This window comes from Balaenoptera borealis (assembly GCF_965194805.1).
Source record: "Balaenoptera borealis genome assembly, chromosome: 7".
Taxonomy (NCBI): Eukaryota; Metazoa; Chordata; class Mammalia; order Artiodactyla; family Balaenopteridae; genus Balaenoptera; species Balaenoptera borealis.
The window spans coordinates 12,237,635-12,254,857 of NC_138864.1; positions in this window are offsets into that span (position 1 = coordinate 12,237,635).

The window sequence follows — 17,223 nt, forward strand, 5'->3', positions numbered from 1 at the left end:
AAAAAAATACAGAGGTTAATTTCTCTCTCATAAAAGAAGTCTGGAGGTAGAAGTGCAGAGCTGATGGGCCAGCTCCACAATCTCATCTGTGAGATGGCACCTTCTGTCCTTCAGTGTGATTTTCTTCTAATTTGTCATGTGACCCAAGATGGCTGCTGGAGCCCCTGCCATTCTGTCAACATTCCAGGTAGGAAAAAGTGCGGGGAGGGGGGCAAAAGAACACCAGCTGGGTCAGGACCTTAAGAAAATTACCGGAGAGCCTCACTTAATGACTTATGTTTACATCACATTGGTGACCCCACCTAGAAGGGGGGAGGAAAATGTTACTTTTTAGTTGGGACATTGTTACCTGAAATAAACAGTGGGTGTGTTCATGGAGAAGAAGAGGAAAAATGGAAATTAGGTAGCCACGACCAGTCTCAGCTCTGGTTATAAGCACTAGTTTCAAACTCTGCCCATCTGGAATTGTAGAATATACCTAGGAAGTTTAAGAAGCACTCCCACGTTCATGCCAAGGTGCCCTGGTGACTGATGTGTCACATTACAGTACAGCAGTTGACCTGCAGTAAATATAGCAAATTGTGAAATGAGAGAAAAGACAACTGAATAGGTCACATAAAGGATGGGGTGTTAGCCCCTGGTCTGTATTGAGTGGCTGTGCTATCCAGGAGTTGGGCACTTCCCCACCTGGGCCCTTCTCCGGTATCCATGAAAGGAGATGTGGATGACCAACATCTGTCACAGGTTGTGGAAGAATCACAGGCAATCCCAGCATTCCTTGCTGCTGAGCTCTCACTCAGACTTATTCTCAATACAGGGTTGCAGGCAACCATTGACAAATATGCTTGCATCTAAGTGGTTTACATCTGCAGTCCACTTACTGCATGACAAGCAGTACTCTCAACAATTTACGCAGATTGACTGATTTAATTTTGTAATAGAAATTTTACAGGGTAGGCAATTGTTACCTCCAATTTAAAGATGAAGGGATTGAGTAGGGAAAGGTTAATTATCCCGCTGAAACCATACAGAGAGCAAGCCTCAAACAAGGAGTTCTGGGTCCAGAGCCTGGCCTGGGTACACTGAGTTTTACTCTCCACTTCTCTCTCTTGGACTTTGTGACCCTCCGTGGCCATCTTGGGGGATAAGACCCCTCATTTGTACAAATATCCTGTCAGGCCTACTCCAGAATGTAAGCTGGTGCTCGGGGCATCTCCTGATCTCTAGGGTACACGCCAGGGTGGAGGGAATCTAGTGATGCAGTTATTCATGATGTGGCACCTTGCGGACCAGTAGCCCTGAGAGGCCACCCAGGAACAAGGCAGACTGCAATAGGGACATTTTTGTTTCTTCCTTTCTGATCTGGGTGCTTTTACTTCTTTTTTTTTTTTTAATTTATTTTTTACCTAATTACACAGGCTACATCTTCCACCACTATGGTGAATAAGAGTAATGAGAGCGGACACCCTTGCCTTGTTCTGAAACCTAAGGAAAAATCAGTAAGTTTTTCACCATTAAGTATAATGTTACTTGTAGGTAATTTGCAGATATTCTTTACCAAGCTGAGGAAATTCCCCCTACTGTTTATAACTTGCTGAGAGTTCTATTATAATTTTGGATTTTGCCAAATGCTTTTTCTGCATCAGTTCACAGGATCATATGATTTTTCTTCTTTAGCTTGACGAAATAGGGAGATTACATTGCTTGATTTTCAAATGTTGGACCAGCCTTTCATACTTGTAATAAATACCACTTGGTCATGGTGTGTAATTCTTTTGAGACATTGGTATGTTGCTGTGCTAAGGTATTGTCGAGGAGTTTTGTGTTCATGACAGACATTGGTCTATAGTTTTCTCTTTCTTTTCTTCTTTCCTTCCTTCCTTCTTCCCTCCCTCCCTTCTCTCTCTCTCTCTTTCTCTCCCTCCCTCTTCTTTCACTCCTTTCCTCCTCCTTCTCCTTTTCCTCTCCTTCTTCTTCCCCCCATTCCCGGACTTTCTCTTTCTCTCTCTCTTACCTTGTCCTGGTTTTACTATCAGGGTAATACTGCCTCATAAAATGAGTTGGGAAGTACTCCATCGTCTACTATTTTCTGTAGAAGTTCTGTAATATTTATGTTAATCTTTATTTATATGCTTGGCAGAATTCTCCAGTGAAGCCATCTGGCCCTGGAGCTTGCTTTTTCAGGGGCTTTTAATTACAAATTTGATTTCTTGAATGGTTATAAGCATATTCAGATTTTCTGTTTCATCTTGGTTGTGTTTTGGTAGTTTGTGGTTCTCAAAAAGTTGGTTCATTTGTTCTAAACTTTGCAATGTATGAACATAAAGTTGTTTGCAGTTTTCCTTTATTATCTTATGGATGGCTGCAGAATCTGTAGTGTTATACCCCCAATTTTATTCTGGATACTGGTGATCTATGTGTTCTTTTTATTTTTGCTGATGTTTCCAGAAGTATCAATTTTACTGATTTTGGGGGAAACCAGATTTTTTAAATTGATTTTTTCTCTAATGTGTGTGGCTTTGTTCATTTTTTCCAGCCTATTTACTCTCAATTGTTCAGGTCAGTTGAATTCTATTGATCCATCCCTGATTTTATCAGCTTTATACTCTGTTGTCTCTACTCTACTCTTGAGCCCATCCAATAATTGGTTCTTTGTTGTTTGTGTTGTTATTTGTTTGTTTGTTTCTTTGTTAATAACTTCCATTTCTTTGCTGAGATTTTCTATTTTTTATTTTTTTCCAGAGGATTTCCAATAGGTTGTTGTAGCATTTTTCCGATGGCTGCTTTACAACCCTTGTCAGACAATTCCAAACACTGATTCATCTTGGTGTGGGAGTCAGTGGATTGTTTTTTCTCATTCATGCTGTGATTTTCTCTGTTCTTGGTAATGTTTATTGTATCCTGCGCATTTTGTCTATTATGTAAGCAGACTCTGGATCCTATTTAACCTTTCACTTTAACAGGCAGCCACTCTGGTTAGGTTTAGCATGTGGTTCTTGGCCTGCTTTGCGGGCTGTGGTTCTAATGCAAGTTTAATTTGCAGAGATTTTCTGTGTTAGTTGGTGTCCTCGGTTTATCTGATGGCTGGGTTTCCTCCTCACCACTTTTGTGATGCCTAAGGAAGGGAGGGGTTAGCCACAAGCCTGCTATCTGGAAGGAAAGGAAGTAATAGGATTCCACCAGCTGGCCATCCCTCCCATGTCTGAGCAGTGTGAAGGGCTTGGGCTGGGGAACAAAGGCTCCTTGGACCAGGCTGCTTGCTGGGAATGGGACCTTTCTCTCACCTGCCCACCCTGGCCTCTCCAGTAGAAAAGGGGTTTTGGATCCAGGAGGGAAGGAGGGCAGCCCTGGCTTCCGGGTTCCCCATCAGTCTCCCCGCGGGTCGTGTCTGGATTGCTGGATGCTCTGAGAGGGTTTCCCATCAGTCCAGGTGAGAAATGGACCCACCTGGGCCACCTTCTGTTGCTAGGGTGGAGAGGGGCACCTCTATCAGGTGAGGGGGGACCAGACATCCTGCCACAGTGCTCTTCCTGCTATCCTGGGGTCCCAGTCTAGCTTACCGCCTTCCTACTACCTTCCAGAGTTTTCTTTGGGTGTCATTGTGTTCATCCAGGACCACAAGTCTGGCCTTTTGAAAAATAACCTTTACAAAGTTGAAATGCCTGAACTGAGCAGAGGTGAGCAACCGAGTACTCTATGCCAGGTGTACCACGGGCCCCCGTCACTCCTAACACTGTGCAAGGATTCTTTGTAACGTGCATTTTCATAAAATAAAAGGCATGTTGTCATTTTTTCTGCCAGATGTGACAGAAAGGGGGAAAAGAGAGAGAGAGAATGTCTGCACGTGGGCGCGTCGTTACAAATATTCAAAGGATGGGGGATGAGAAAACGAGGAAAATGAGCAAAGAACATTCACAGACAAGGAAACCCAAAGGCCACTTAAAGTTTTATGAAGTGACCCAACCTTGTTTATAATTAAGGAATTATTTGGCAAAAACAAAATAGCAAAATTCTCCTCTCAAGTTGTAGACACCACCACGCTTGGTAATGCAGTTTACTTTTGAAGTTATTGGAAAACAAGAATCTCTACATAAATGCTTAGTAGGTGAGAGTACACGATGTACCTTTTTGTCATCGATTTGGCAACATCGGCAGTTCAACCAGACCTTAGAATTCTAGCCACGCAGAAAACACACATACATCCCCTTTGTCTGAGACATTCCACTTTTAAGGACTTACGTGGACACATACATACTCACACATGCACAGAGAGATACACGCATTCGTAGTAGAATTCTGTGGGGTAGAAAATGACTGGAAAACAGCCTAAACACTCAGCAGTAGATTATAAATAGTAGTTAATTAAATTAAGGCTCATTGAAACAAGGAAACACAATATAGTCATTAAAATAGTCTGCGAGTGATGAAACAAAATGTCCCCTAGAATTATCACATGAAAGAAGCTGAATGAGAAAAGTGTGTCAAACTTCTGCTCCCACGGATGTTCAAGTAAAGAGCAGAGCAACACATTCACTCAGTCACGTCAATGCTTGTGTAGTCATGTCTGGACCAACGGACACAGAGGAAGCTGGGGCAGTGATGGGGGAGCTTGGAACCCAGTGTGGAGAGAAGAGAGGAAACACACTTGTACCGGGATAGTATTTTATAGCACTTGAATTTTCTACTTTACATAAATATTTTTCTGAAAAAGAAGGTGCTTTTAAAATGGACTTTTGTGGGTAGAATATGACACTTCATCAAGTAAAATGAGAGAAGAATAAATGAGAAACACACACCTCTCCAGAGAACAGATAATTTTTCCAAACTTATTTATCTTAAAAAACAAAACAAAACAAAACAAAAAAAACCAATCATTTGCTGTTAGAGAACTTCCCAGCAGTTGTTTGTATAATTTTATAATGGCGCCATTTAGAAATGAACATAGTCTGTAAGTAAAGTTACTTGGAATTAACCTTCTGCTTAAATAAGGCTTTCTTTTCAATACAGTTAAGACAATTTTTGAACAGAATGAAAGTGTTTTTATTTTTTTTAAGTGTTCTCTTGTCTATAACAATTGAGTTGCCAGAATGAACATAAGATGCATTTTTTATCTATTCACCTTTTTTAAATTAAAAAAAATTTTTTTTAATTATTTTATTGAAGTGTAGTTGATTTACAATGTTGCGTTAGTTTCAGGTGTACAGCAAAGTGATTCAGATACATATATATGTATATGTATATGCGTATATATGTATGTATATATATTCTTTTTTCAGATTCCTTTCCCTTATAGGTTATTACAAAATATTGAGTATAGTTCCCTGTGCTATATGGTAGGTCCTTGTTGGTTATCTATTCTATATATAGTAGTGTATATATGTTAATTTTTGAGGCTGTTTAATTTTCAAATTCAAGCCCAAATTTGAAACTCAGAGTTTCAGAAATTAAACTGGTAATGCTATAAGTAAATATCAGGACATGAGCAGACACTTAGGAGCAAGGGAAACCCAACGGCAACTCAGTTCCTGCTCTCCTGAGCTGGCGACCCTGTGTGGATCTGAGGCAGCCTCGTGGTGTGTAGGTGGGCCTGTCTGCACTGGTCCCACCATGGGCCCAGAGGATGAGCCCTGCTGACAGAGGCCAACGGAGTCCCTGTGAACTGGGGACAGGAGAGTTCCTCTCCAGCAAGAGATGGGTAATCCCAGATGCTGAAGTCAGACACGGCTTGTTCTGTGTCCAGGAATTCGCTTGCTATTTTTAGGTTTTGCACCCTTTGGGGCATGACCAGTTGATTCAATGTTCCCCAAAACAATTTGTATATCACTATTGCCTATCGTTTTAGTGTGAATTGTTACAAATAATGCTGAAAATAACCTGACAGGTTTGCTCAGGGGATGAACAAGCTGGGAGGTGGAGGTGGCCGGTGGTGGTTACTATTTATTCCCAGGCCAGATCAAAATGGGTTCAGAGTTCTCAAAGGACACATTTAAGAAAAAAGTAACCACTTGATTAATTCAACTTAACAATCTTTTCTTTTTTTTTTTTTTTTTTGAGAAAATAGGCCATGCCTATCAGCACAGGGACACAGATAAAATCAAGGCCCAGAGCTACATGATGTCTGTACCAGGTAGAGTCATAGCCTAACAGAGAAAGACACACGTATCCAGGCAGCGAAAAGTGTGCCTGCGTCAGTAATTCCCTGGGAAACCCACCCACACACGAAATCCCTTCCAAGCTCCATGAGAGATGCCACCAGGAGAAGTGTGCATTCCCCGGGGTGTGTCCGGGTGACCTACAGGGCCTGGACCTGGGCCTGGGTGATGCTGCCCACGTGCCCGGTGGGACCAGCTGTCGACTGTGCTTCTCCGGGAGGATGGGTCTGAGTAATGGGGCCCTGGCGCCTCTCCCACTGGGTGCGGTGGCTCCTCTGGCCTAGAGCAGGAGAGAGGCTTTGTAGATTAAATCGACACTTTGCACCACACCCTGAAGCCAGCAGAGCTATTTCCAGGGGCAGCTTTAAGTTGAATTGTGCTGGCTGTGTGTTTTCACCTGAGCCTGGCCATCGTTGTAAATGTGGATGAGCTCCGCTGGACCTCAAGGCAACCTGGCATCTGGATGTCTGGGCCATCTCTTGTGTTCTTAACCAGGAGTCCTTGAAAGCCAAGGCCTCCACTTACTCTCATAAAAAGAGAATGACAGACCATGCAAATGGTAGCTACTCAATAAATATCAGCGCCCTGCATATCTAGAGGTTGTTGGTTAGCAGTGGTGAAGTTTGCAAAGTCAATGTTCAGTTCACCTTTGCTGAGTCTGAAGCATTGCTAGAAGAAAGACAAGGTAAGGACCCTTCCCTTTTAGTCAGGAGCACTTAAAAGTCTACTTTCCCTCTTGGTTTTTTTTGTTTTTTTTTTTTTTTTGCCACACCACGTGGCTTGTGGGGTCTTAGTTCTCCAGCCGGGGATTGAACCCAGGACCTGGCAGTGAAAGCACTGAGTCCTAACCTCTGGACACCAGGGAATTCCCTACTTTCTCTTAATTACAGGTGTCAAGATGAGCCTTTCTCTGTGAAGAGAAAAGTTGATTTGCAAGTCATCTCTAGTCCTAGAGTTGAAGGTTCCTGTTCACCCAATGCCAGAGGAGTAGAAAGCAGACCTGTGAGGTCTCCAATAACACAGAGTTCTAGCAAACTGTAATTATATGAAAGTGGGTCATGGGCAAAATTATACCAAGGTCAGGGCGCATGCAGGTGATAAAGGGTGCATTGTCTGGAGAAAACTTTAAAAAAAGCCAACAGTAAAACTGAATAAAAGTCAGTCTGGTTATTATTGTCACCATTCACGGGCAATTCTAAAAGTGATCAAATACTCCTCCCCCCAAATATGTTGGTTCCATGGTTGGAGGATTTTGCCACAAGCTCTCATTTCTGGAGTCAATTTGTAAGGCTTAGAAATCCTTCAAGTTCAGTTTGAGTACAATGCAAGTGCCCAGCCCCTGAGGACCACATACTCCTGAGGGGTCAACCGCACATTCTAAATCGGCACCGATGACACAGTAATCGAAAAGACAGAGAAATGCCTGCCTTGCTTGGATTTTTTCATTCTGCATGACCACCTGGAGTTCTTATTTGTGTTTAAAATTTAACAGAAGAGCAAAGCAGGGTGCACCCTGGGCGGTGTGGTCTCTTTATTCCTTGAGAGCTCATTGTAGTTCATATATTCAATATGCTACTGCATTTGAGGAATGCATTGTAAAAAGAAGCACTCTTTTTTAAACAGTTACTTGTTTTATCATTAAAGAATGAATCTAGAAAATAATCATTATTACAGATTATCCCGTGACTAGTGAAAAGAATTTGGTCACATATGGAGGAGATTATTTAAAAAATAATCTGCTGGCTGTCTCATATAAGATATGCCAGTGGCTACATGCTTGAGAGTACATTTAAAGATTATTTTATAATGATCTAAGGCACAAACAGGAAGTACATTTCCAGGCTCACACAACAAAATAATGGAATAGGAGAGCTCGAATCTTGGTGCTTTGATTCCATAAAAAGTGCTCTTTCTGTTACCAAGAATTTAGTCCTTAAAAAAGAAAAGTCAAGCGAAAATAAATTCTACGGTTTTGATATGTTTTCTGTGTTCGGGCGTGGATTTGGAACCAGGTGATTGAGTTCAGGGCCCCAGCTATGCCATTTTTCTGCATGACCCAGAACAAGTTAGCTGAGCTCTCAGAGCTTTGATTTTCTAAATTCTAAAATAGATATTGTCTGAGATGACTCTCCTATGGGTGGCTGTTAGGTCATCCAATGGCTACTGCTTAGCAGAGAGGATAAAACTGTCCCCTCCCCTCGTCCCTTACCTAGCACAGGGTCCAGCCTGCACGTCACATAAGTACTGTCAAAGACCCCCATTAGTGACAACCACAGTGAAAGGCACCCTGTAGAAAGACAAAACTGGGTAAATTCCACCTTCACATTTTCGTGTTGTAATTTTAAACTCCTTCCGGAATAAAGCAGGCAGGAGGCAAGACTACTTCTTCATCTTCCTCTCCTCCTCCTCCTCCTCCTCTTGCCCTTCCCCCTCCCCCTCCCCTCCCCCTCTCCCTCCCCTCCCCTCCCCCTCCCCTCCCCCTCCCCTCCCCCTCCCCCTCCCCCCCACCTTCTTCTTCTGGAAAACAGAAATAGCTAAGTATAAATGATTCTAATGTCCCGGTTGAGAAACACTCCGGCAGACAGTAGGCTGCAGGAGGGCTGTAAGGGTTCAGAAGTGGGTTTTGCTGGATTACGGCTTCAGTCCTGTAGAAACGACTAAAGAGGAGCCCTCCTGAGTGAAGCATTTGTATCTGGGTTTACCTGTTCAGGGAGGTTGCTTGGAGGGAGGACTCAGATGGCATTCTAAGCAGCATAGGCAGAAGGCAGGAAGCTCAGGTGGGGAGTCGCCCGTCCCCTGCCTGGGGGGTAAACATACTCAAGCTGGTTCCTACACTAAAAATGCGTATTATGATTTTTTAAGGGTTTTTTTTTTCTGAAGTTGTACTGTTCTTCAAGTCGTTTTCATGTTTTTATTGTTGTTGTGAACAGTCGCTTATACTCCCCTATAAAAATCTGTATAACAGAAGAATGGACAGCACAAGGTGTACCTTTGAGTCCCCATCTGCCTTCAGCTTCTCTCTGCCCTATCTTGCTCTCCCATCAACTGCCTCATTCCCAACCCACTTATCATGTTTGAGGAAAGTAGGATCCAATTCGATGTTGTGACTTGTTCACAGTCACTCAGCAAAATGATAATCAAAAGCCTCTAGTCAGAGAGCTAAGTGTAAGACCTAAAACTATAAAATTTCTCAGAGAACACATAGGAGAAGATCTTTCTGACCTTGGGTTAGGCAAAGAGTCTTTAGATACAACAGTGAAAGCATAATTCATAAAATATATGATCAATTGGACTTTATGAACAGGAAAAACTTCAGCTCTTTGAACAAGTTAAAAGAATAAAAGGATAAAATGAGCTAAAATAATGAGTTTAAAGATTGGAAAGACAAGCCACAGACTAAGAAACAATATTTATCAAAAATATGTCTGATTAAGACCTTGAATCTATGATATAAAAAGAAATCTCAATACACAATAACAAGAAAACAAACAACTCAATTTTAAAAAGGGACAAAATATACAAATAGACACTTTGTCAAATAAAGATGTCCAGATGACAAATAAACATGTGATAAGTTGCTCAACATCATTGATCATCAGGGAATACAGGTTAAAACCACGATGAGATACCACTTCACACCTATTAGAATGGTTAAAACTGAAAAGACTGCCCAAACCAAGTGTTGGCAAGAATGTGGGGTGGGGATTGGGGGGAGGACTGAAACTCTCCTACACTGCTGGTGGGAATGTAGAATGGTGCAGCCACTTTGAAGAGAGTTTGCCTTTTTCTTATAAAGTTAAGTATACAACTACTACAAGAGTCAGCCATTCAGTTCTTAGGCAACTTACCCAAGAAGAATTAAATCATATATGTGTCCATATACAGGAATGTTCACGCAGCTTTATTTGTAATGGACAAAACCTGTAAACAACCAAAATGTCCATCAACAGATGAATGAATAAACAAAGTTTGATATATCCATACAATGGGATACAACTCAGCAACACGAATGAATCTCAAAATGATTATATGGAGTAAAGAAGGCAGACAAAAATGTACATAGTGTATGATTCCAGTTCTGTAAAATTATATAAAATATAAAGTAATTGATGGTAACAGAAAATCAGTAGCTGCCTAAGAAGAGGAGAGGTGGGGGGCGGTTCAAAAGGAACAAGGGAACATTTCGGGGTGATGGATGTGTTCATCATCTTTATGGTGGTGTTGGGTTTATGCACATAAACATATAACAAAATTATTGAATTGTTTTATATATATGTCAACTACATCACACTGAAGGTTTATTTTTTAAAAGTCTCTAGTTCTCTAGGAGCAATGCAGTGAAGTATAGACATAATCTGAAATATTGCCTTCTTTTTTTCAAATACTAAGGGAGATCCCCAAGTTCTTGCCTTTTCCAAACAAATCAAACACCACACACATACACACACACACACACACACACACCACATAAATGACATGATGCTGAAGCATCAAGGAGGTGAGATTGACTGAGCCAGAGCTGCAGGGGGCCAGGAGAGCAGGAGAGGTTGAGTTCCCCGGGGAGGGAGAGATGTTCACAGCAAACAAGAAACTAAGCCTGGGAGCTAGCCTTATGGAGAAGGACAAGGTTGTCCAGAAAGCTGAGTCAAGACCCTCGTGCAGAGTGAGGAGGGGGAATGCTTCTCTGACCTGTACTTTAGGTCTACAAGGATCCCACTGCCCAGATTAAGCAATAAGCTTATAATCCAAGTCCACAAAACCCAGGAGAAAGCAAACAACTAGGACTGAGTATTAACAGAAACAACAAATAACAGATTATATCCCTAAGGACCACAGAGTTGTGGATTTTCAGATACAGAATATAGAATTGTCACCTGCAATATATTTGAAGAAATAAACAGCATGATTAAAAATGATTAATCAACATAAGAGTATTAGAAAAAGTACACATGGTAAAAGAAAAAACAAACCCGTAGTTGTTAAATTCATTTATGTACAACTTAAGTAATAATTAGCAAAATGAAAGATGTAGTAAGAGAAATACATGGAATAAGATGAAATACATAAAGTAAGCATTAATGGATATGGATGATATAATGAGAGGGTCTCTTGGCTTGGCCAGGTTTAGTAAAACTTTGGTGACAAATTACTCCAACCTCTCGCTGCCTTGAAACAAGCAAATGTGATTTCCTGCTCACTCTACAAGTCCATCCTGATTTCCTTAGAGGCCTGCATGCAGCGTCATCTTCCTCTGACACCTCCACTACTGAAACTGCCACAACTTGGAGCATTGTTCACGTTGGTAGAAGAAGGAAGAGTTCCAGGTAGAAGAAGGAAGGGTGCCACTGCCAATTAAATCTGCAGGCTGGAAGGGCACGCATCACTTTTGCCTACAGGCCGTTGACTGGAGTGCACCACGTGGCCCCTGGCAACCAAAGGTCAGGAAGGGCAACCTTTCCTGGCAAGCCAGGTGTCCAGAAGCAGTCATGTGGATGAGTCTGATGAACGGTGCTGATGACAGTTGCATTTTAACACAGATCTGAGCAGTCCTAGCAGGAGAGAAGAGCGAAAATGGAAGAGAGGTAACCTCAGAAGCTCAAGGCTAGAAATTGTCCAGAACCAATAAAAAACAGGATGCTGCAGATCAGTGCATACTTGCAAATTAAATAATAAGAAATCTGCTACCAGCATATTATTTTTCAACTACAGAAGACAAGAAGACCTCTACAAAGTAGCCAGGAAGGAAAAACAGAAGACTTCCAAAAAAAAATAAAAGTCAGGGTAAATACAGATTTCTCAGTAGCAACCATGGAGGAAAGAAAACATTCAAATAATATCAGACAGAAGTGAGAGAAATCTCCCTGTCCACCCAGTACGTGTACAAAGAAAACTTTCTTTCAAGGAATAAAATACAGACTTTTAAATATAATCAAAAAATGGAAAGAGGGACTTCCCCAGTGGTTAAGACTCAGTTCTCCCAATGCAGGGGGCAGGGGTTCAATCCCTGGTGGGGGAACTAAGATCCTGCATGCCGCACGGTGCAGTCAAAAAAAAAAAAAATGGAAAGAGTTTGCAAAAATATTACATTAAAGGAGTTTCTAATGCAGGTACTTGTGAAGAAGGAAGATTATCCCAGAAGAAAGGTCAAGAGCCAAGTTCTCTTAAAACTTTTCTACATTTTGCTTTTTATACTTAACAATATCTTGTATAACTCCAAAAGAACTTTGAAGCTTTCTTATTCTTGATGGAAGAAAAAATTCCTGATAGTGGTTCTGGCTAAAAATGCACGTGGGCACACACACATACACACACACACACACACACACACACCCCTCCCTGGCTTTGGTCCAAAATATGGATACCCTGTGTGTAAAAGCCCTTCTCCCATGTCTCCAATATTCTTCTGTTATTGGTTAAATGTTCTACATAAAGGCTACATAGGCACAGACATCAATAGACTAACAACTTGTAGTTATACAAGTGTAATGACCTGAATGCAGTAAGAATCCAATAGTCTGAAGTTAACAATGCCCTGATGAAACCTCCTTAAATTTTCATTGAAAGTTATGGCGTAAAAAGCTCTCACAATAAACTGGTAGAGATCACTTCCCTTGTTTTAGAGAAGCAACATGAAGGTTAGCAAGTATTTGGCAGCTCTCCTGAGGCCTCACTGCTAGACACCACAGAGCTGCTACTCCAACTTCAAAAGGTCCTGCTGTGAACTTCAACTCTTTAGCTCAAATTAAAATACTTACAAGACTTCTTTTCATTAACTAGATTAAAAACAGATAAAATTATTTTTGGAGTCTTAGTTACTCAGTTCTTATCACCCCAACTACCATCCCCAACCCCAAAAGGCTGATGTGAGTTTTCTCAAGCGCATAAATTGAATAAACATTTATATGCCTAGAACATATACATACACATTCATTTTTCTACATGTATATAAACACCCATTCTGATAATGAGATGGATTTTTTCTTTTTAAATTAATGTACCTGTAAGGAAAATTTAGTCACTAAAGCCCTGTTCATTGTAAAAATCTTATTACACTCTTGTTAAAGTATTCATTTGGTCTTTTACCCATGCTTAAACAATAAAATGCAACATCATATTTTGTCCTCTGGTTACTAAATCACCAGCAAAGACAACTGAACTGATCCCGTCCAATATAAATTATATCTTTCAAAAGACCTGATACTTAATAAAAAGTAAATTGGCAATTGCGCTTCATATAAAAACTACCCCATTTGCCTCTCCACTCTGAACGGATAAAGTCTTTGTTACCAGGTGCGGGCAAATGCCCTCAGCATCTCAGTCCTTTTATTCACTTGGGAAAATCTCAGCCCCCAGCCGGACTGAGAGCAGAGAATTCCCATCTTCATTTTATTTTATTTTTTCCATTTTACTTATTTATTTATTTTCTTATATATTTTTAAGAACGTCAATGAAGTGCAATTGACATCCAATAAACTGCATATTTAAAGTGGACACTTTGATTGGTTTTGACATATATGTACACTCCTGAAACCATCGACACCTACACAGAGAACACATCTGTGTCCTCCCAAAGTTTCTTCATGTCCCGTTGTAATTTCTCCTTCATCTCATTCCTCACTCCAACCGCCCCCATCCTCAGGAAACCATTGATCTGTTTTCTGTCATTATAAACTAGTTTTCCGTTTAGAATTTTGTATGAATGGGACAATACAGAATGTATTCTTCCGTCCTCAATTTAGACAATATCTTTTCCACTAAAGCACAGGTGCAAGAAAAAGAGAATGTGACAAAGCTAAGTCATTTAAATAAGTAAATGAAAGATAGAAACTCCCTTAGTTTTGTGTTTTTTATTTCTTTAAAAAAGAGGTAAAATGAATGAGACCACATTTCTTTGTAGACTGTGCTCACCAAAGCGGATCAGCCTTACTTGTTCAGCTGAACTCTTGTTCACAGCCTCACATCAAAGTGTCTTAGCCTCCACTCCTCTCCAAGTGGAGAAATGACTTTCATTAAGACTGTTTTGAAAGGCCTCTGTGAATATGTGTGATTTATTGCAATAAACCCCATTGCAATAAACTATCCTAAATCTTAAAACACTGGGTCCTACATCACTACCCAACCTCTAGCACTATCATTTTCTACTTAGAAAAGTTTAATTGTTTTTGTTTCTTTGTAGTTATGTCTGGCATGAAATTCTCGTATACGTATCAAGAACCTGGTAAATAACAAACCCTCCGCAAATCATAGTACTATTTTTAATTCAATAAGCAAAAGTCATTATTAACTCCCTGTGTTTGTGATCAGCACCTACAGAATCTGTGCCCTAAAGAAAAGAAAAGGATATATTCTTTCTACAAAGCTCATTGAGGAGATAAACTAGCTCCTGCTCTGTGCCCAATCTTATGTCAGACCGTTTATCATCTTATTTAATCTTCTCAACAACCTTGTGAGTGGGTGGTTTGTTTCCACTTAGATAAAATGACTCACAGAAAAATTTAAAAGCTTAACCAAGATTGTATAATTAATAAGTGGTAAAGCTAAGTTTCAAACAAAAGACTCGTCAACACTTTTTTTCCAGTCCACAATGCATTTCACATAGAAAGAATGCAAATTAATACATGTTCTCTCCAGTCCCTGAGCCACCATTATGTGTAGGGGTTTTTGTAGGTCATTCGTTTGGTCCCCACCAGTAAACCCAGTGAGACAATATGCCATTATTTGACTCTATAGATAAGGAGATTGAGATGTCACAGTTGGTAAGTAGGCCAGGGTTTCAACCCATGTGTCTTTGTCTATGTCTGTTTCACGTACTTTTGTTTAAGTCCATCCTTCCAACTGCTGTGTAATCATTTTTGTAATATTGTGTAATCGTCTCATCAAAGGGTGTACCACAATTGATTCAACTTTTGACATGTGATTAGACATTTACAGAATTTTAAAATGTTTTCTGTTATAAATACAATGTAATTATTAATATATCTGTGCATAGAACTTATTCTATACATAAGATTACTACTTCAGGAAAAATTTATAAGATCAAACATTTTTAAATATAGGGAAACCACTAAAAAATGTTTTTTTTAAAAACTAAACAATAAGTCAATTGAGGAGACAAAATGAAATCTTACAAAATGCTCAATTAAGCCTAGAGAAGGCAGAAAAAGCAGAAACAGAAAAGAAAGGCCTATGAAACAGCTGGTGAGATGGGGTTACTCCAATCATATCAATAAGCACTTTAAATGTGAACAGTGTGAATAAACACACTATTCAAAAAACAGATTGTCAGGTTAGATTTTTAAAAGTTATCTTCATGGCATCTTCAAGAAACTCACATTAAATATAAAGGCATAAATAAAAGTAAAGGAATGAAGAAAGATAGACCATGCAAATACTAAATAAAATAAAACTAGAGTAGCTATATTAATCTCAAACAAAGTAGAATTTAGAACAAACAAGATTAATTAGGGATAAAGTAATAATTACCTAATAATAAAGGAGTCAATTCTACAAAAAAATAAAATAATCCTAAACATATATGTACTGAATAAGAGAACTTCAAAACACATAAGGCAAAAATGGGTAGTTCTGAAAGGAGACATATGTAAATCCACAATTATACTTTGAAACTTCACATACGTCTCTCAATATTTCATACAATGCATAGGCAAAAAAATCAGTAAGGATATGCCTAACCTAAGCAATATTATAAACCAACTTGACCTAACTGATATTAACGAGATACTCCACTTAAAAACAGCAGAATATACATTATGATTCAAGTGCACATGAAACATTCAACAAGACCGATTATATTTTGGGTCATAAAACAACTCTCAACGAATTAAAAGAATAGAGACCATATAAATGGAATGAATGGAATTAAGCCAGAAATCATGATACTAAAAAAAGGTAGAATCCAAAAAAGTACTTGGAACTTAATGAAAATGAAAACACAAACCATAGTGTAATCTGTGCAAGGCAGCTAAAGCAGTGCTTAGTGAGAAATTTATAGCCCTAGATGTTTATATTAGAGAAGAAAAATAATCTGAAGTCAGTAATCTAATACTCCACCTTAAGAAACAAAGTTAGGCTAAAGCAAGCAGAAGGATTTGTATGCTGAAAACTGAAAACTCTAATGAAAGAAATTTCTTTAAAAATATCTAAACTGAGGGAGAGATAAATCATGCTCATTTATAGGAAGACTCAGTATTGTTAATATTTAAGTTCTCCCTAATTTTACCTATAAATTTACCTATAAATTTTTACCTATAAATTTAACTCAAACACAATCAGAATCGCAAACTCTTAGCAAGGTTTTTTTCATTTGTAGATACCAAGTTAATTTTTTTTTTAATTTTTATTGGACTATAATTGATTTATAATGTTGTGTTAGTTTCAGGTGCACAGCAAAGTGAATCAGTTATACATATACATATATCCACTCTTTTTTAGATTCTTTTCCCACATAGGCCATTACAGAGTGTTGAGTGGAGTTCCCTGTGCTATACAGTAGGTCCTTATAAGTTACCCATTTTATATATAGTAGTGTGTATATGTCAATCCCAGTCTTCCAATTTATCCCTCCCCCCCTTACCCCCAGTATCCATCAGTTTGATTTCCACATCTGTAACTGTACTTCTGTTTTGTAGATAAGTTCATTTGTACCCTTTTTTTTTAGATTCCACATATAAGTGAAATAATATGACATTTGTCTTTCTCTGACTTACTTCCCTCAGTAGGAGAATCTCTAAGTCCATCCATGTTGCTGCAAATGGGATTATTTCGTTCTTTTTTATGGCTGAGTAATAGTCCACAACGAGTTAATTTTCAAGTGTATATGGAAATGCTAAGAAAGTCGCAGGATCAAAACCATTCTGCAAAAGAGCCAAGCTGGAGGATTCACACTACCCAAATTCAAGACTGTCTTTAAAACTATGGTAGTCAAGAGAGTGGGGTTTTGGTGAAAGGATAGACATGTAGATAAGTGGAATAGAATAGAGAGCCCAGAAAGAAAATTTGGCAAAGATGTAAAGACAGTCTAATGCCGCAGTCCTCAACCTTTTTGGCACCA